Source organism: Triplophysa dalaica, chromosome 24 (genome assembly GCF_015846415.1).
Source record: "Triplophysa dalaica isolate WHDGS20190420 chromosome 24, ASM1584641v1, whole genome shotgun sequence".
Taxonomy (NCBI): Eukaryota; Metazoa; Chordata; class Actinopteri; order Cypriniformes; family Nemacheilidae; genus Triplophysa; species Triplophysa dalaica.
This window is the reverse complement of record NC_079565.1, coordinates 6,001,354-6,018,331: the sequence shown is the minus strand read 5'-3', so window position 1 is coordinate 6,018,331 and position 16,978 is coordinate 6,001,354. Positions and strand designations below refer to the sequence as shown.

At 35.1% G+C, this 16,978-nt stretch overlaps 1 long non-coding RNA gene across 1 annotated transcript in view; it reads left to right on the top strand.

Moving 5' to 3' along the window:
• Positions 1-5,337: 5,337 nt before the first annotated feature.
• LOC130414635 (uncharacterized) overlaps positions 5,338-16,978 on the top strand; it is a 29,417-nt gene continuing 17,776 nt past the window's right edge. Inside the window, exons 1-2 of the long non-coding RNA XR_008905632.1 lie at positions 5,338-5,531; positions 9,847-9,912. This is a non-coding gene — a long non-coding RNA (uncharacterized LOC130414635). The remainder of the gene's footprint in view (positions 5,532-9,846; positions 9,913-16,978) is intronic.

Here is a 16,978-nt window from a genome sequence, read left to right as displayed (position 1 = left end):
AGGCCCGGAGAGCGTTTATACTTGCCACTTAAATTGAAAGAATCATTGGTCTTGGCTCAGTGGGAAAGCGGGAATCTTCAAAGCCAGCAGTCGGATGAAACTAGCATTACAACAGCTTGGAATGACCAACGACTAGCAGTCTGGTGTTTGATGGCTGTTGGCCTACAGAAGGGGACATAATGAATCTAGGGACTAAAATATTATAGACAAACCCAAATTCCTCAATTTCTCATTCCCTCTGCACTTTCTCTGCTCTTCTGCTCTTTCTTATATTTCTTCTGATTACTGTAAAAAAAGTATAATCAGCAATCTGTTCTTTTGGCTCTGATACCAGAAGATGAAAGTAACTCATTCTCATTGAACTTTCTAGTCTGTGATCCTTCCAAAGGCTGATAAAAACTTGAGAGTTAATTTGATAAAACATGATTGAGAGGTTAAAGAATGTCTCCAAGAGAAAGTGTTGGTTGATGCAGCAGTCTTACATTTTTGCCGCATCACTTTCTCAGAGTATAAAAAAAGCTTTAGAAAACTTTCTTTTTTTATTAACACTAAAAAAATTAAAACACATAAAATAAATACATGCACAAAGAAATAAATATACATTATTAATAATAATAATAATGCAACTAATAAAAATCTCGTATTGTTATTATTGATTACATCAATTAATTACTTAATTAATTTTATTTAAATTATTTAAATTAATTTAAAAAAAAAAACTTTTTCTTCTTTGAATTATTATTGTTAGAAATATTACGGTCACCTAAAATTATCTTAATATTGTAATTTGTTTTATTTTTAAAAAGTTTGTTGTAATCTGATTATTGTTAACCAAGTTTTTTTTAACTGTACAATAATGTTTGCACTACCTTTAAAAATAGTATCATCATTTTTATTTCTATATTTACTATTATTTTAAAGTAAATAAAGATCAAATTTGCCCTGTCTGTCACCCTAATCTGCAAATATGACCTATAAAAATCAACATATTTTAAATCTAATTATCGTTTTTTCCACATTCTTCTGCATAACAACTGTTAAGGCCCAGGCAGAGCCTCCCAAAAGAGAAGAGCTTTAAACTACAGGGTGATTCTCCACTGATAAACAGCCCAAGATGATCTCTTGACCAGGCCAGCTGGCCGTGCCGTGATGCCTTTATGACCCTGGAGGTGGTCGATCAGTGAGCCCGTTCATTCGGAGGATAAGATAAGAGAAAGCGAGAGTGATGAATTATGGGTAGGAACAGAGGATGGACTGTGAGGTGAGATGAGCGAGCTGCTTCTCTGACCTTCTGCTGCAGATGTGGGGTTTTATCAGGAGCTTCGCTTAAGGAGGCGGGCGGCCATTATAAGATTTGATGCAGCTTGCTGTGGCGTAAATCAAACTATTGTTTGTAATTTCAGAAAAATGCCAATTTACTTAGTCTCCGTTCCAAACAACAAGTGAGTAAACTTGATACAATAAACGAAAACATAACTAAGAAATCCAAAGTTTGAAAAGAGATTTTCAAAGAAGGTTGTAGTGTGTGTTTGGGAAATCCCCCATCTGAACCAGGTCTCTGGAGTAATGTTGTAATGGCATTGGCAATACTCTTAATGTTGAGGTCCTGGTACGGCTCTCCACACTGTTACTATGAGACTGCATTCCACCCTCTCTATCTCTCTTACACAAAGACACTCTAGTTCTACGTTGTGCAATAGCTCTCCGCTATGCTGGCAATGTCATCAGCTATACCTCTGCACTTCCTCAAATCATGCAGTAATGAGGGTGAGATATGCTTCTTCCTGGGCGGGTTTGTGTACAGTGTGTGTGCAAATCTGGTTTCGCGACATACAATAAAGTATATTAGTGTCCGTAATGTGATCACAGATTTGAGAAATATTGATCAACTGGAAATTCATAAATTTGAAACCTCAAAAACATTGTGACTTTCTTTCTTCTACACATCACAAAAGAAGATATTTTGAAGAACGTAACTTGGTCATCAAACAACACTGACCCCCATTGACTTTCATTGTATGGACACAAAACCATTTCTTTGTGTTTCACAGAAGATTAAGTCACATGCAGGTTTTGAACAACATGAGGGTAAAAATGATGACGGAAATCATTTTTTTGGTGAACTTCCCAACAATTTTTCGTCCAGAACTTGAAATGTTAAGCTCAGGCTCAGACTCTCTAAACCAAAGAAACTATAAAATAAGTGAGGCAATTGTTCATTCAAAATTTTTTTATACAATTCAACCAAAAAGGGTTTCACAGCCATCGTTTTTTTGTTCCACAGAAAATGTCATGTGAAAAATGCAAAGTCAAACTATCCCTTAAGCTTAAATAATGACTTTCGTCTCCTAGAGACATTAGTAAAATCTTATATATTTTAGACTAGTTTAAAAAAACATTTCTTACAGTGTGTAAAGCCTATACAATACAGTATTTGGCACATAAAAAATGTGGACTAACTTTAACCGCTTGTTGAGAATTGAACTTTTGTTCCAACCTTTATTACAAGGTTGTAATTAAAGCTCAACTGCCTCTCAAACTGATTGGCATAAGAAAGCAAACAGACTCTGGATGAGAAACAATCTTACAGAAGTTGTTACTCCAGATGTATAGCCCTAAAGGCCAGAAGGTTAGCCCAGGCAGATCTCCTCACCACTGGCCTCGACTGACGCTTATCTCCAGAACACAGTGTCCGGAAAAGCCTTCTGTCCACACGTGCAAGTGCAACAGCTCTTTAAATGTCATCCCCACAACGCTATAATTCACTCCTGGATGTAAAAGTGGGCAATGAAGACACCCGCTTTGATTTAAACCACTTTTAAAAAGTTGGGAAAAAGGAGATGTTTGTGCATGAATGGCTGGTCTATCTCAATGCCAGATCGGCATGTTTTAAAGAAACTAGTCACTGAAGAGGAATCTTTAAATTGGAGTTTTTATCGGTGAAGTGCTTCAGAGAAACGTCTTTAAAACAGTTTGCTTGATGTCTTTTTTTTTCACGTGAAAGATGAATGGAAATTATATGGTTTTATCGGACGCACTCGCCTGACCCTAAGTTAACTTCCGGTCTGTGTTTGTTTATCAGTCTAGCATGGCTAACATAATATACTTGAATCTATTTATTTTAATATTATTTTAAATAAATACTTTATTGTATGATATTTGTATTAAATAAACAATTTGTTGCATTGTATTATATGTATATAAACAATAACTTCCCGTCTGTGTTTGTTTATCAGTCTGGCATGGCTAACATAATATATTTGAATCTATTTATTTTAATATTATTTTAAATAAACACTTTATTGCATAACATTTGTATTAAATAAACAATTTGTTGCATTGTATTATATGTAAATAAACAATAACTTCCCGTCTGTGTTTGTTTATCAGTCTGGCATGGCTAACATAATATATTTGAATCTATTTATATTAATATTATTTTAAATAAATACTTTATTGTATAATACTTGTATTAAATAAACAATTTGTTGAATTGTATTATATGTAGATTTTATTAAATAAACAATAACTTCCGGTCTGTGTTTGTTTATCAGTCTAGCATGGCTAACATAATATATTTGAATCTATTTATTTAAATATTATTTTAAATAAACACTTTATTGCATAACATTTGTATTAAATAAACAATTTGTTGCATTGTATTATATGTAAATAAACAATAACTTCCCGTCTGTGTTTGTTTATCAGTCTAGCATGGCTAACATAATATATTTGAATCTATTTATTTTAATATTATTTTAAATAAACAATTTATTGCATAACATTTGTATTAAATAAACAATTTGTTGCATTGTATTATATGTAAATAAACAATAACTTCCCGTCTGTGTTTGTTTATCAGGCTGGCATGGCTAACATAATATATTTGAATCTATTTATATTTATATTATTTTAAATAAATACTTTATTGTATAACATTTGTATTAAATAAACAATTTGTTGAATTGTATTATATGTAAATAAACAATAACTTCCCGTCTGTGTTTGTTTATCAGTCTGGCAAGGCTAACATAATATACTTGAATCTATTTATATTAATATTATTTTAAATAAATACCTTATTGTATAATATTTGTATTAAATAAACAATTTATTGAATTGTATTATATGTAAATCTTATTAAATAAACAATAACTTTCGGTCTGTGTTTGTTTATCAGTCTGGCATGGCTAACATAATATACTTGAATCTATTTATATGAATATTATTTTAAATAAATACTTTATTGTATGATATTTGTATTAAATAAACAACTTGTTGAATTGTATTATATGTAAATAAACAATAACTTCCCTTCTGTGTTTGTTTATCAGTCTGGCATGGCTAACATAATATATTTGAATCTATTTATATGAATATTATTTTAAATAAATACCTTATTGTATGATATTTGTATTAAATAAACAACTTGTTGAATTGTATTATATGTAAATAAACAATAACTTCCCTTCTGAGTTTGTTTATCAGTCTGGCATGGCTAACATAATATATTTGAATCTATTTATATGAATATTATTTTAAATAAATACCTTATTGTATGATATTTGTATTAAATAAACAATTTGTTGAATTGTATTATATGTAAATCTTATTAAATAAACAATAACTTCCGGTCTGTGTTTGTTTATCAGTCTGGCATGGCTAACATAATATACTTGAATCTATTTATATTAATATTATTTTAAATAAATACTTTATTGTATGATATTTGTATTAAATAAACAACTTGTTGAATTGTATTATATGTAAATAAACAATAACTTCCCTTCTGAGTTTGTTTATCAGTCTGGCATGGCTAACATAATATATTTGAATCTATTTATATGAATATTATTTTAAATAAATACCTTATTGTATAATACTTGTATTAAATAAACAATTTGTTGAATTGTATTATATGTAAATCTTATTAAATAAACAATAACTTCCGGTCTGTGTTTGTCTATCAGTCTGGCAAGGCTAACATAATATACTTGAATCTATTTATATTAATATTATTTTAAATAAATACCTTATTGTATAATATTTGTATTAAATAAACAATTTGTTGAATTGTATTATATGTAAATCTTATTAAATAAACAATTAGTTGAATGGGTGTAACGGACATAAGTGGGCTAACGGTTGTTTTGTTGCTAACCCAAAATAATAGGTACTGCTAGACATACTTTGAACTTCCTGTTTTATGTCATTTACTCATTTTATTTCTTTTTTCCCGAAATAATCTACAGGGATTGTTTGCGGATGCATATCAAAAATTAAACGTGGGACACAAACGCGCGCATGCGCAGTAACGTTTGTTTGTTGTTGCTTTTTAACCGGCTACACAATTGGTAGTGAATAACAAAAAAGGCTTCTGAGGAGAAATACGTTTTGTATTCTGTACTTTTATTCAGTCATTGGCCTACCTGTCCTGGATGGTGATTAACACATAAAATCACCCACTTTTAGACAATGAATATGAAAGCATCGCAAGAGCAGCAAAGATACGAAAGGAATCGAGGGAAAATGTAAGTCACATAATTTGAAGCAAGAATTGTGAGTGAGTGGTCTGCATGCTTGAAAACTGTCTGAAATACCTTTGGGAGTTCCGTGCCCAAAGTAAATAAAGGATATTTCGCTCCTCCATACTCCCAGTAGCAGCTAAAGTTCATAATGATCTACGCTCATGTGTCACGATTCATTTGGGAAAATAACAATACTTATTTTAACAGGATAAACAGTCGTCTTATCGAGATGTTGAAACTTGCGGAAAAGGCATTTCCACGAGCGATAGCATCTTACGCAAATATGATGATTTGCGCTAAATAAGAAGCGGAAAGAATGCGGTGCACGAGGGCAGGTCATAAGTATCGTAGTGACAGTCGTTTGTTTGGGTTGCACGGAACCATTTCTGCTTTATAGCCTTGAATACAATTAAGTTTTGTTTGTTTTGTGTATGTTTGGGCTTGATCTACAAATGTAACAGTTTTTCATTGCTGTTTTCCGGAGTTTGAAAACTTTAAATAAAAGACATACCTCATTAAATAGACAACAAATGCAAACTTTATTTGCATCTAAAGTATTTAACCTTTGAGAGAAAGCAGTTCTTATAACAAGTTGACCATCTTTCTGTCTAACAGTGAAAACATGCATTTGACATATTAGGCCTAACGTTCATTAGCATGGTAACCGGGAATAAGAAAACCTTTCCAAAGGACTATATGCTAGTTATCTAAACTAACACTGTGGAAATGAAACCTTTGACCATCTCATATAAGACATTCATGTGATCTAGTCCTAATGGCAGGAAAATAAAATGATCTGGTTACACGTTTATATCATCGACCTCATATGTATTGCAGTAAAGGGAGTAAAAGGGTAAAGAGCGCATTCTACTGTCCATTTACAGTATGGCAGCTGAGAAAAACGCATTTTATCTTATAGTGGCAGCCAGGTCATTATGAGCTGTCTCTGTGGAATGAGACTATAGTCTCTCTGGTGCAGATGGATGATGCAAACTGTCAGACCTTGGCATGGATTAAATAGATCACAGTCTTGTAGAAACCTGGGTTTAAACAACACTGTTGTGTTCATGTGCAAACCTGAAGAGATTTAAAACCATGACAAACTTTTAGCTCTAAAAATGATGCAATGCGTTCATATATACATCACCTGGACAATATGATTTTAATGTTCGAAGTTAAAGATACTTTCTTGTGTATTATGTTGACACTGATCTAATAAAACTTGTTTATTTTGACATTTTCAAGTGGTTAATCAAACAGACGAGCTAAGCTGTGACAATGCACAATGTGTTTATTCAGCCTAGCGAGTCCACAAGGAATTAGATGTCATTCATCACGCTTGTTAAAACAAACACATACAATCAAACCCCCACCTAACACATGTCTTGAGCCGAAGGACCAAAGAGTAAACCTGAGAGGTCAAAGGTCAGATGTTGGACTATTTATCTGATTTATTGGAAGCATTATGGTGAGAGATACAGAAACGTGTGTCACAACAAACTGAAGCGTTAATAGCCTGATTTACTGATGTGGGGAGGGTGGGTGATACTTACTTCACTAATGATTGAAGTCATTTTTTATTTTGTTTATTTTTCATTAAGTTTTCATTTAGTTTTAAGAACGAATACTTATCTGTATCCGTAAAGAAATCTATCATGATTAACCTATAATCAACATTACCTACATCAACCTGTAAACCTTTCACTTTTCAATACATATATTGAAAAGTATTTATATGAATGTTAACAAAATTAACCGATTAGCTAACACATTTGAGCCAATTCAACCTAAATTTAGGTTTTAAAACAATTTTAGAACGTTAGCACAGATATAAAAGTATAAACAGCATGTGATACAAGTCACATTATAAGAGACACTTTAATTTTATACTTATGTACAATAAATATATATTTGTACTTCTATTCATGGTGTATCAACACAGCACATTTGACTACACAAAGATCTTCTCAAGTTTATCTCAAGAAGTACGAAAAAAAAGGTTTGTACAAAAGTACAAAATTAATGCGTGAAGTGTATTTTTGTGCACTTTTTTTGCATGGAAGTACACAATAAATAACTGCAATTAATTAATTTAAAAGGGGGGATCAATTCTTACTTTTCTTAATCATATTTTCAGAAAAGTAATTTAAATACAGTAAAAGTTGACTTTGTAATTCATTATACCTGTACGTTATTGAACCACATGGGGGCAGTATTAGTCTTCATGTGAGTGCACGATCAAATGCGTTTACTCTCATGTATAACAACAATGCGTCAGCCATATAAAAAAAAAACAGAGAAAGTAAGTGAATGTAATTTAAATATGCATGATGTGTATAGAATTGTGTGTCAGTTAGTGTGCAGTTCAATAAATAGGTGAATTATTCAGGTGAAAAAAGCCTTAAATTAACCATGACCGTGCTAGGCCTGTGAGAGAACTGCTTGTCTTGTCCTGCCAGAAACGAGATAACCCTAAAATATCAGAGCAGCACATTATAGTAACACATCTATAAGGAAAGCACACATTTGATCTCAGAAGTAAATGCATGCACAAGCATACCTTGACTATTCTGAATACTGTAAACGGACAACTCTGAATAGTGGGTTGAAAAATGAATCATACATTTTTTGTGGGATTATTTTGGCACCACTTGACGCAGATTTAAATCCATTAAACATTCCCTAGATATGCTAAAATGAATCCCTGACTGTAGCCAAGACAGATCCTTGTTTAAATAACGCAGGCCCCAAGGATAGCCTACTCCAAATTGGATTACATGTCAAATAACCTTTGTCTTTGTGAAACGTATCCAAAGTGGCAAAATCCATGCCCGGCACGTTAGCAAGTCAAATGAGGCCGTGGTGCATATGCTAATGACACATTTGATTTGTTCATGTCTTGCTCTGCATATGTAAATGCTCTTGTTTGATAAGACTCGCAGGGAGAAATGTGCCATGTACATCTGGGTGAAACTGAGGGGGGACTGGCTGCGTTGCGTTAGTCCTGCCCTAAGGCGTTGGATGGTCTCCCAGTTCAGTGCTTGTAAACAGATTACAGTCAGTCTGTTTTTCACTGACGTCTTCATTATTTCACAAAGACAGTTTACATGATTTATTTCGCTGCTGTTCCTTTCGTTTTTCACAATTAATGTCATTAAGGCTGTCGTCATTATCATCCTTCATGACGGTGATTTGGTCTCGATAGCAAAGTGGCTTCAAGAAGATAAGACGATTATCGAAAGATGCACCAAAGCACATGGCCTTGACTACATACAGTACATATGGATTATTATATACAGTTTATGGTTATATTCGCTTAAAATTAAAGGCCAATGTCCACTCTCTCAAGAGTGCAACACAAAGGCTTATGCAGACACGTCAACAAATGCTTAGGTCCCACGTATAGTGATATCAGTAAGGAGAGGAGTTTATCAATTTAGACCCCAAATGGATGAAGAGTGGAGACTATGGACATGCCACACCCCCACACCAACTTGAGTCTGCTAATTTACTAGTCTTATATGTAAATAAATACATATCCAAAGTTTATTTATATAGCACATTTCATACACAACGGCAATTCAAAGTGCTTTACATAAAATGATTGACAGAGAGAAATAAGACGTATCTTTAAAATGCAAATGATTTAAGATCACAAATATTTTCGATTATAGGAAACAGAAAACAACAATAAAATGTATTAAAAGTGTGATTGTTTATATAAAAAGAATAAGAGGAAAAGGAAAATAAATTAGAAATAGAAGTGCAGTTGATGTAGACCAGCACACTGCTCAGGTTGTGAATGCAAAGCTGTTTTTAATCTGGATTTAAAAGTAGCTACTGTTGGTGAACGTCTGATGTCATCTGGAAGCAGATTCCAGCTATGGGTGGTGTAATGGCTAAACGCAGACTCGGCCTGTTTTGAGTGAACCTTTGATATCTATAACTGACTTGATCCTGATGATCTTTGGTTTATATTCAAAAAGCATATCTGAAATGTATTTAGGTCCTAGACCATTGGGTGATTTATAGAGAAGTAAGAATACTTTGAAGTTGATTCTAAAAGTAACGGTAACCAGTGTAAGGATCTTAGGATTTGCTCAGATTTTGGGGTTCTGGTCAGAATCTTGGCAGCAGCGTTCTGTATGAGCTGCAGCTGTCTGATGGTCTTTTTGGGACTATTTTCTGCTGTTTTTATTACTATGTTGACTGATCTCAATCCTAACCCTATAGGAGGACATCCAAACATTAGAAAAAATGTGAATATGAATATGAAAGCATACTATGAAACTGAAAATGTACATATTCTTTTTTCCAGGTCATGTCCCCAATGGAAACCCTGGCACACCTTTTGGGACAAAAATAGTCCCCAAAGTATGGATAGGTATGTACACAAACAAATGAACACTTGACATTCTTTTAAGAAACCAATGATGCATAAATAAGAGGCCATAATTCAAACAACATCTGCCAAGCTGACAGGATGCATTTAAGAAAGACAAAATAATGTAAATACCATTTCAGATGTCTTGTGTATAGTACTAGATGTTTATTATATATACTTCCGCGGAAAAAATAAGAAACCAAGCACCATTTCAGTTTTTCTGATTTGACTATTTATAGCTGTTTTGGTAAAATTATCATTTTGGTTTCATTCTGTGAACTACAAACAATATTTTTACCAAATTTCAGGCAAAAATATTTTTCTATTTGCATTCATTTACAGAAAATATGCTCTGTATTCAAATACGGCAGAATAAGTTCATATTTACTTAAGCAATACAACAGTTATATTTGTATTTAAAGGAAATGGTAAAAAAAATGTTTTTTTTATGTGATAACCTTGATTTTTATCAATTTTTTTGTATTTCTTGTAATGCTGTCAGTCTTTCAAATTTCTGTTGGATGACTTTCTCACTCCTGTGGTTGTAATTAGTAGAAATTCAACAGACACTGGACTGAAATGGCCACAATACATCTAGAAATGCTGATTTGAAACAAATATTTGGAATGGTTTTGTAATTTTTCCACGGCTGTATAAAATAAAACTACCACATTACATTAAATGGAAAAAACATTCCATTTTACAATTCAATAATCAATAAATGTGTTGTCAAAGTTTACAAGCTGTCTTTAACTTGTTGGTTAAATACTGTACTTGTTATATATCCATAGTAATGATTAATGATTATGAGGTTTCAGCCATGAAAACAGTATATATGTACATACATACTGTTCATTCACTGTTTGGTGTCACTTAATTATGTAATTATTGCACTGCATATTTTATGTACAACAATCTTGGTTGGTCAAATGTGACTTATTTACTCCTTTAGTTGACTGATTAAAGTGAAAGTTCACCCAAAAATATAAATGTAGTCATCATTTACATCCAGTCATTTCAAACCTGCATGTCTTTCATAATTCTGCCAAACACAAAAGAAGATATTTTAAAGAATGCTTGTAACCGTACTACAGCGGTACCCATTGACTTACGTTGGTTTTGGGTAAATGGGTACCTCCATTGATTACCAACATTTTTCAAAATATCTCCTTTGGACTATCCCTCTAATGTGACATTTACCAACTCGAAGCATTGGACAATTAAAATCTAGTCTCAACTATTGACCCCCTTGTTAAATCTTTGCAGTGCCTACCAAATTGGCAGTTGTAAATCTGCCCAATGTCTTGTTAAGAAGCACTTGCCAGACTAATAAAATGGCATTTACTCTGTCCTGTCCCATAGGATAACAAGGAAGCCCTTTCAAATGCATTACATCTGGCCCTTGGTCAAAATTCAGGGTTTGGAACTGTTTTCCAATACAGTTTTATTAATTATAGGGGCCACTGACACCCAACAGCCCTTTAGTTAGATTGGGCAAACGATTCGAAATTCCTAAACACGGTGTCAGTTAACCATGTACCCTGAAGCCATGGCATTACGCTAGTTCTCTGGGGTCTCGTCTGTGTCCTAAGGGTGGCGTGTGATTAATTCTTACACCGCTACAAGAAAACAAGAACTACTCTAGGGCACTTTTAACCTCTTGTGTGTATAGCTACCCAGTGCTAGTGTGTCCATCACGAAAGAGCCGTGGAACGAGAGATTGTCACGCCAAGGAGGTTGAAGGGAGGGTCTGTGGTGGGTCTCTATTGAGGTAGAATATTAATTAAATGTATTAAACAAACATGGCAAAGGAACGAGGAGGCTGGACGCCATCTGCTGTCTATGGTAGAAGTGGGAGGAGGGGGGTTCTCTGAGGAGTCGTGCCCAACGCTAGTTTAGCTTCAGTGCCACTCAAAGACAGATGGGATCCTCCATCTCAAGGGAAACACCTACAAACCCCCTCCGCCTCTAGCTATTTTTCCATCTCTGTGTCGAAAGGAGGGATGTGTGCACGGGCTATCGGAAAAAAGATGGCAAGAGCCATGATCAGGAAGACTTCAGTCTCAGTGTAGGCAACGCTAACACCTGTCCCAGCTGTGGACTGTATGTGTGTCAGTCCCAAGAGTTTTCAAAACAGTACAACGAGGAGCTTACCGGCAAATTTGATATCTTGAAATATTTTTGCTGTTAGCCTTTCATCGGCTTCAGTTTGGGCCTTCTGGGGGGTCCGTTCTTGATCTCCTTTTGGAGTCCCCCTCGGACAGTTCACAATCCCCTTTCAGGGGGTTTCCCTCGGTCAGTTCGCAGTCGCCTTCCAGGAGGCGAAGGTGCACCATTTTTCCATCAGCGGTGGGCCCCCGAATGTGCATGGTCCCTTAGAATCATCCTCACCTTCCCCTTTACGCCGCCCTTGATAACATGATAGTATATTTGCTTGATTTCTAGTGAAGCCATATCAACCATACATTTACTACGGTCAGACCACAATAACCGTAGTTTAACCATGCTACAGTATCTCACAGAAGTGAGTACACCCCTCACATTTTTGTAAATATTTTATTATATCCTTTTATTTGACAACAATGAAGAAATTAAACTAGTAGTGAGTGTACAGCTTGTATAACGGTGTAAATTAGCTGTCCCCTCAAAATGACTCAACACTACACATATACTATAATAAAACCACGGTTCATTTCCTGAAGATAATCCATAATGCATTTCGAAAAGAAACTAATTAGGATTTATATTTGACAAAAAAACTGATATTTGTATGCCATATTTTTAGCTTATTGCATCTCATGATGTTAGCAGAGCCGCTATATGTACAAAATATGAGTAACACACTTGACTGTTTTGCGTGCACGCTGATTCCCTTCAGTTTACGAAATTGTCCAAAATTGCACCAAACCCATTCACCAACACTAAAGTCAATCTTAAAGTATAGTGACACAATTTCGGCGAAAGCAATTTTCAATTCAGGAAATACTTTTAAGCTCCGAAACTATCTTATCCTTCTAGCCTCTGCCAATCATCCAACACACTTATTCATTAGCACTGACACCTGATGCCAATCCTTTGTTGAATCCTCAAAAAAAAAGATGTGACTGTAAGATAAATCGTGAGTCCTCAACAGGAAACCTGTGATCTATGTTCTTTTTCACTGAAAGGTAATTATGCTTCATGTCAGATATAATTTCCCCGGGCCTAATTTTCAACCTACAGATGGATCTAATGGCTCTTCATTTGAAGTCCTTGTACATCTTCTCACAGCCTGAATTAGTGTTGTCAAGGTTGACGTTTCTTCCTTCTAAATTGGGGCAGGTTAAAACTCAAGTATCTCAAGTCAGATTTTCAGTCTACTTTAAATAGTTAATTTCGTTTTTTATTTAAAACTGGCTTTTTGATGGGCTTCATTGACTTCAAGCTGGTAAAAATGACAAATGTTAAAAGCATAATTGTGCACAAGTTCATGCTTAACTTTAAAACTTAAAACAAATTGAAAAGTTAAAACGCTGTCGGAATATGAAAATCTTCAATCAAAAACCAAAACAACAGGCATGTGACACTTTTCAGTCTTGCACGGTCTCCTCACATGCACTTAATAGCCTACACGTCACATACGCTGTCAAGTCACAGAGAGCGGAGAAAACTAGAGCCACGTCAGGATGACACAGAGACGTTGTTAGTTTCATTTAAAATTACACCAAACAAAAGCGAGCGTTTAGCTGGGTTATCACCTTCCCGTGTCACTTCATATAATGCCAAGCGTCATTCAAATCACGCCAATTTCTGCTCGCTCGTTCATAGGCGCCAATAACACCAAGCCCACAGCTAGCATAAGCGCTGCCTCCTATTATCGCGACCCACATTCCGGCACTAATGGCAAGCAGAGAAAAAGCGTAACGCGCTGCAGCGCATAATGACACGTAGATGAGATGGAGACCACATCTTCATAGACAAGACATGAAATGGAAGAGCAAATGAAGTCCTTCTCGCCGCTTTTGTCCCTGATTACCATAGTCCATTTCACAGAAAACTATAGCCCGAAAAAACAAATTGGCAGATGTGAGAAAACATTGCACGTCTTGGCTTACGGATGCTTTGACCTCAAAAGACAATGCTTGTATCTCCGACTCCGAGACCCTCATTATCACTAGTAAAGAATGTTGTCCTTTTCTTGTCATGGAGAACGTTAATGGATGCACTGGACTTCTGAGCTAACAAGCTGCAAAAAAAAAATCACTGATCTTTTCTGTTTTTAATGCCCATGTAGATGACAAATGTTTTGCTTTATTTTCCATTGACTGAATTTCACAATACATACACACACACACAGTACAAACGTGATGGAAAAACGGTCACACAAAGGTTGTGACATGGAAGAAAAATGGACAGGCAACACGTGGTATAGACAATTCTTTGCAGAGCATTCTAAAGAGAGATCAAGAAAAAGCATTGAGAAACTTTATGCAGGGTGATTCTATATAATTGACACGTTACTGTACAGGTTTTTTTAGGGAATTCATTTCTCACAAAACAGAATTTATCCCAAACAAGATTATTTTAGTTATGCATTTAACACTGGGTTGTTAACCAAATTTAGTTATTTTGTCGTATCTTATGCATTATTAACTCTTGTTTTCTAAAGGAAAATAGGAAAATTAAGTTTGTTTAACGAGACCACAAGCAAAAAGAAAAATAGCTTGGCTTATTAAGTACTTCATAGAGGTACAAAACATAATTCATACATATTTTTTACTCGATTCACAGATGTTTTTGCCGGTTAACCATAAACTCATACCTCTTTTAGAAAACAAAACTGTAACCCAAACCTAACTAAGCCTAACATTTTAATCTTGATTAATCTTATATTGATCATGATTTAAGACTTTTTTTATATTTATACTACAAAACAAGACAAATTTTCATGTAAGAAATTCAATTTTTGTATGCTCTGTTGTTTCCCTGCTGAAAATATGGAAATTTTCTGGGTTAAACTATTGGGTTGTGTTCATATTTACCCAACCATGGGTTGACATCGCCAATCATTCTATAACTTCTTATTTTCAATCTATTTTTAACCTTACACATCTAATTCTATTTCCTCTTAACGATTTTAGACTTTGTCTCAATGTCCGGAGCAATGTTAATACTTACAGTCAATGAAACTACCGAGAACTCTATCAGTTCTCTTCAGCTTTGATTTGACAACAACTAGGACATTCGTCTTACATTCAAACACACCAAGAAAAGTCTTCATGTATTTGGTGAGATAAACAGATTAAGCATTTACAGGTATAAAAATGTCCAGGTTTATGTTGTCAAATGAAGGAGTCAGCCATTGCATCAGTGCACATCAAATTCAATTTTTTCATTCTTCTTTACTATAAAGCTATGTCTATATTTTTTCCCAAGCAGGTGAATTGGTTTTAGAAACTGCTGAGGCAGAAAACTAATCTCATACAGTCGGTAATTTACAATAATTCAGGCCGAATGCACATTTCTTTTTCATTACGCTCACGGATAACAAACGCTTCTTTCCGCCGCTGAATAATTCATAATTCTGATTGGCTGTTTGTTGGCATGCGTCTGCAAGTAGGGATGTCAGGGCCGCTGGGCACGCGACGGTAAACGTTCAGGCCTATCAGCGCACCGCCGTTCTGTGTAAATCAACACCACAGAGGAACCGATGTGATAATGGGGCCATTTCTCTTTTCAAATAGGAGCAAAGGACTTATTAGGGCTAATTTTCAAGGAGGTACGGAAAACACGGCAGGGTGTCGCTTCGGCAAGGTGAGATCTCAGGTTCAATAGGGAGCTGTCTGTTTGGTTTGGGTGGAAAGCCTCGCTCAAGACGTGATATTAGCTGGATAAGGAACACGGTTTAATGAAGGGCAGAGGTCAATGAAATGTGGCAACCTCCTCCATTACCCCAATTACTGACACATCCTCTGTGGCCGCTCCTGGCTCGGGATGCTTATTAAGCCACTATTTGTCAATGATTAGATAAAGTAGCTGTCAGTCATTGGCGAGGACATCCTCTTGGCTTCAAACCACTGAAATGAAAGACAAAGAGCTGACAGGGTCTTTGATGTGACTGCAGATGATGGTGTAATTGGTACACCGCAGTGATACTCCAGGACTGACTGATGGCAATTACTAAAGCTCAGAATGTACAGAGGGATTTGAGCCGATGTATAAGCCTGATGTGACTGAAAATGTAGCAAGAAGGAAATAAATAATGAAGATGCAATAAATATCTATCCTTTCTATATTACATAAGTGGAAGAAATAACACACTTATTGGCTGCTTAACAGGGCTGTTTACTTCACGCTTAACAATGGGTTATTATTGAAGGCACTTTTTTACTATGTGTGAAAGCTTACATCGAAGGAATCAACAGACAACAAATCATAGACTGCAATTTAATCATTAAATATTTGTGCACTCTTTATGTGTGATGAAATTTCTACACACTAGTTTTAGCATCTGAGAGAACAAGCCAAAGATAGAAAAATTCACAGTAAATCCACAAACTGGAGTCATGTCATTTGTTTTTCAACATTTCAGCTGATTAATGTTGATACCTTATTATAAATGGATAGATTAAAAGTCCAGTGTATGAAATTTTGCGGCATCTAGTGGTGATGTTGTCAATTGAAACCAACATCTTCCTTTTGAAGCAGTAGGGTAGCTGACACAGAACTAAGATGTCGTCACGTTTTCGCTTCTTTGCCGAAGGAGATAACGTATTTTACGACACATTTAGGATTACTGTAGAAATGCATAAATCATTAAAAAAACTTTTGTCAACTTTTTAGGTAACTCATTTTTGTATGACTGTCACTTTTAAGAACAATCTACAAACATTCAAGGACCCTTCATCTGCTCTATCCGTGTTTTTCTGTCTCGTTCAGTTAGACGTAACAATACTGTTCTCCTCGTTCTCCACCTAAAACCAGATGTCCCTTTGGCTCTCCTCTCACGCCCTCCGTGCCCGCTGCGTGCCAGCATGTGAAATCTCAGGTGACAGTCACCTGGACGCCTCACAGCCTCGCAACAGCT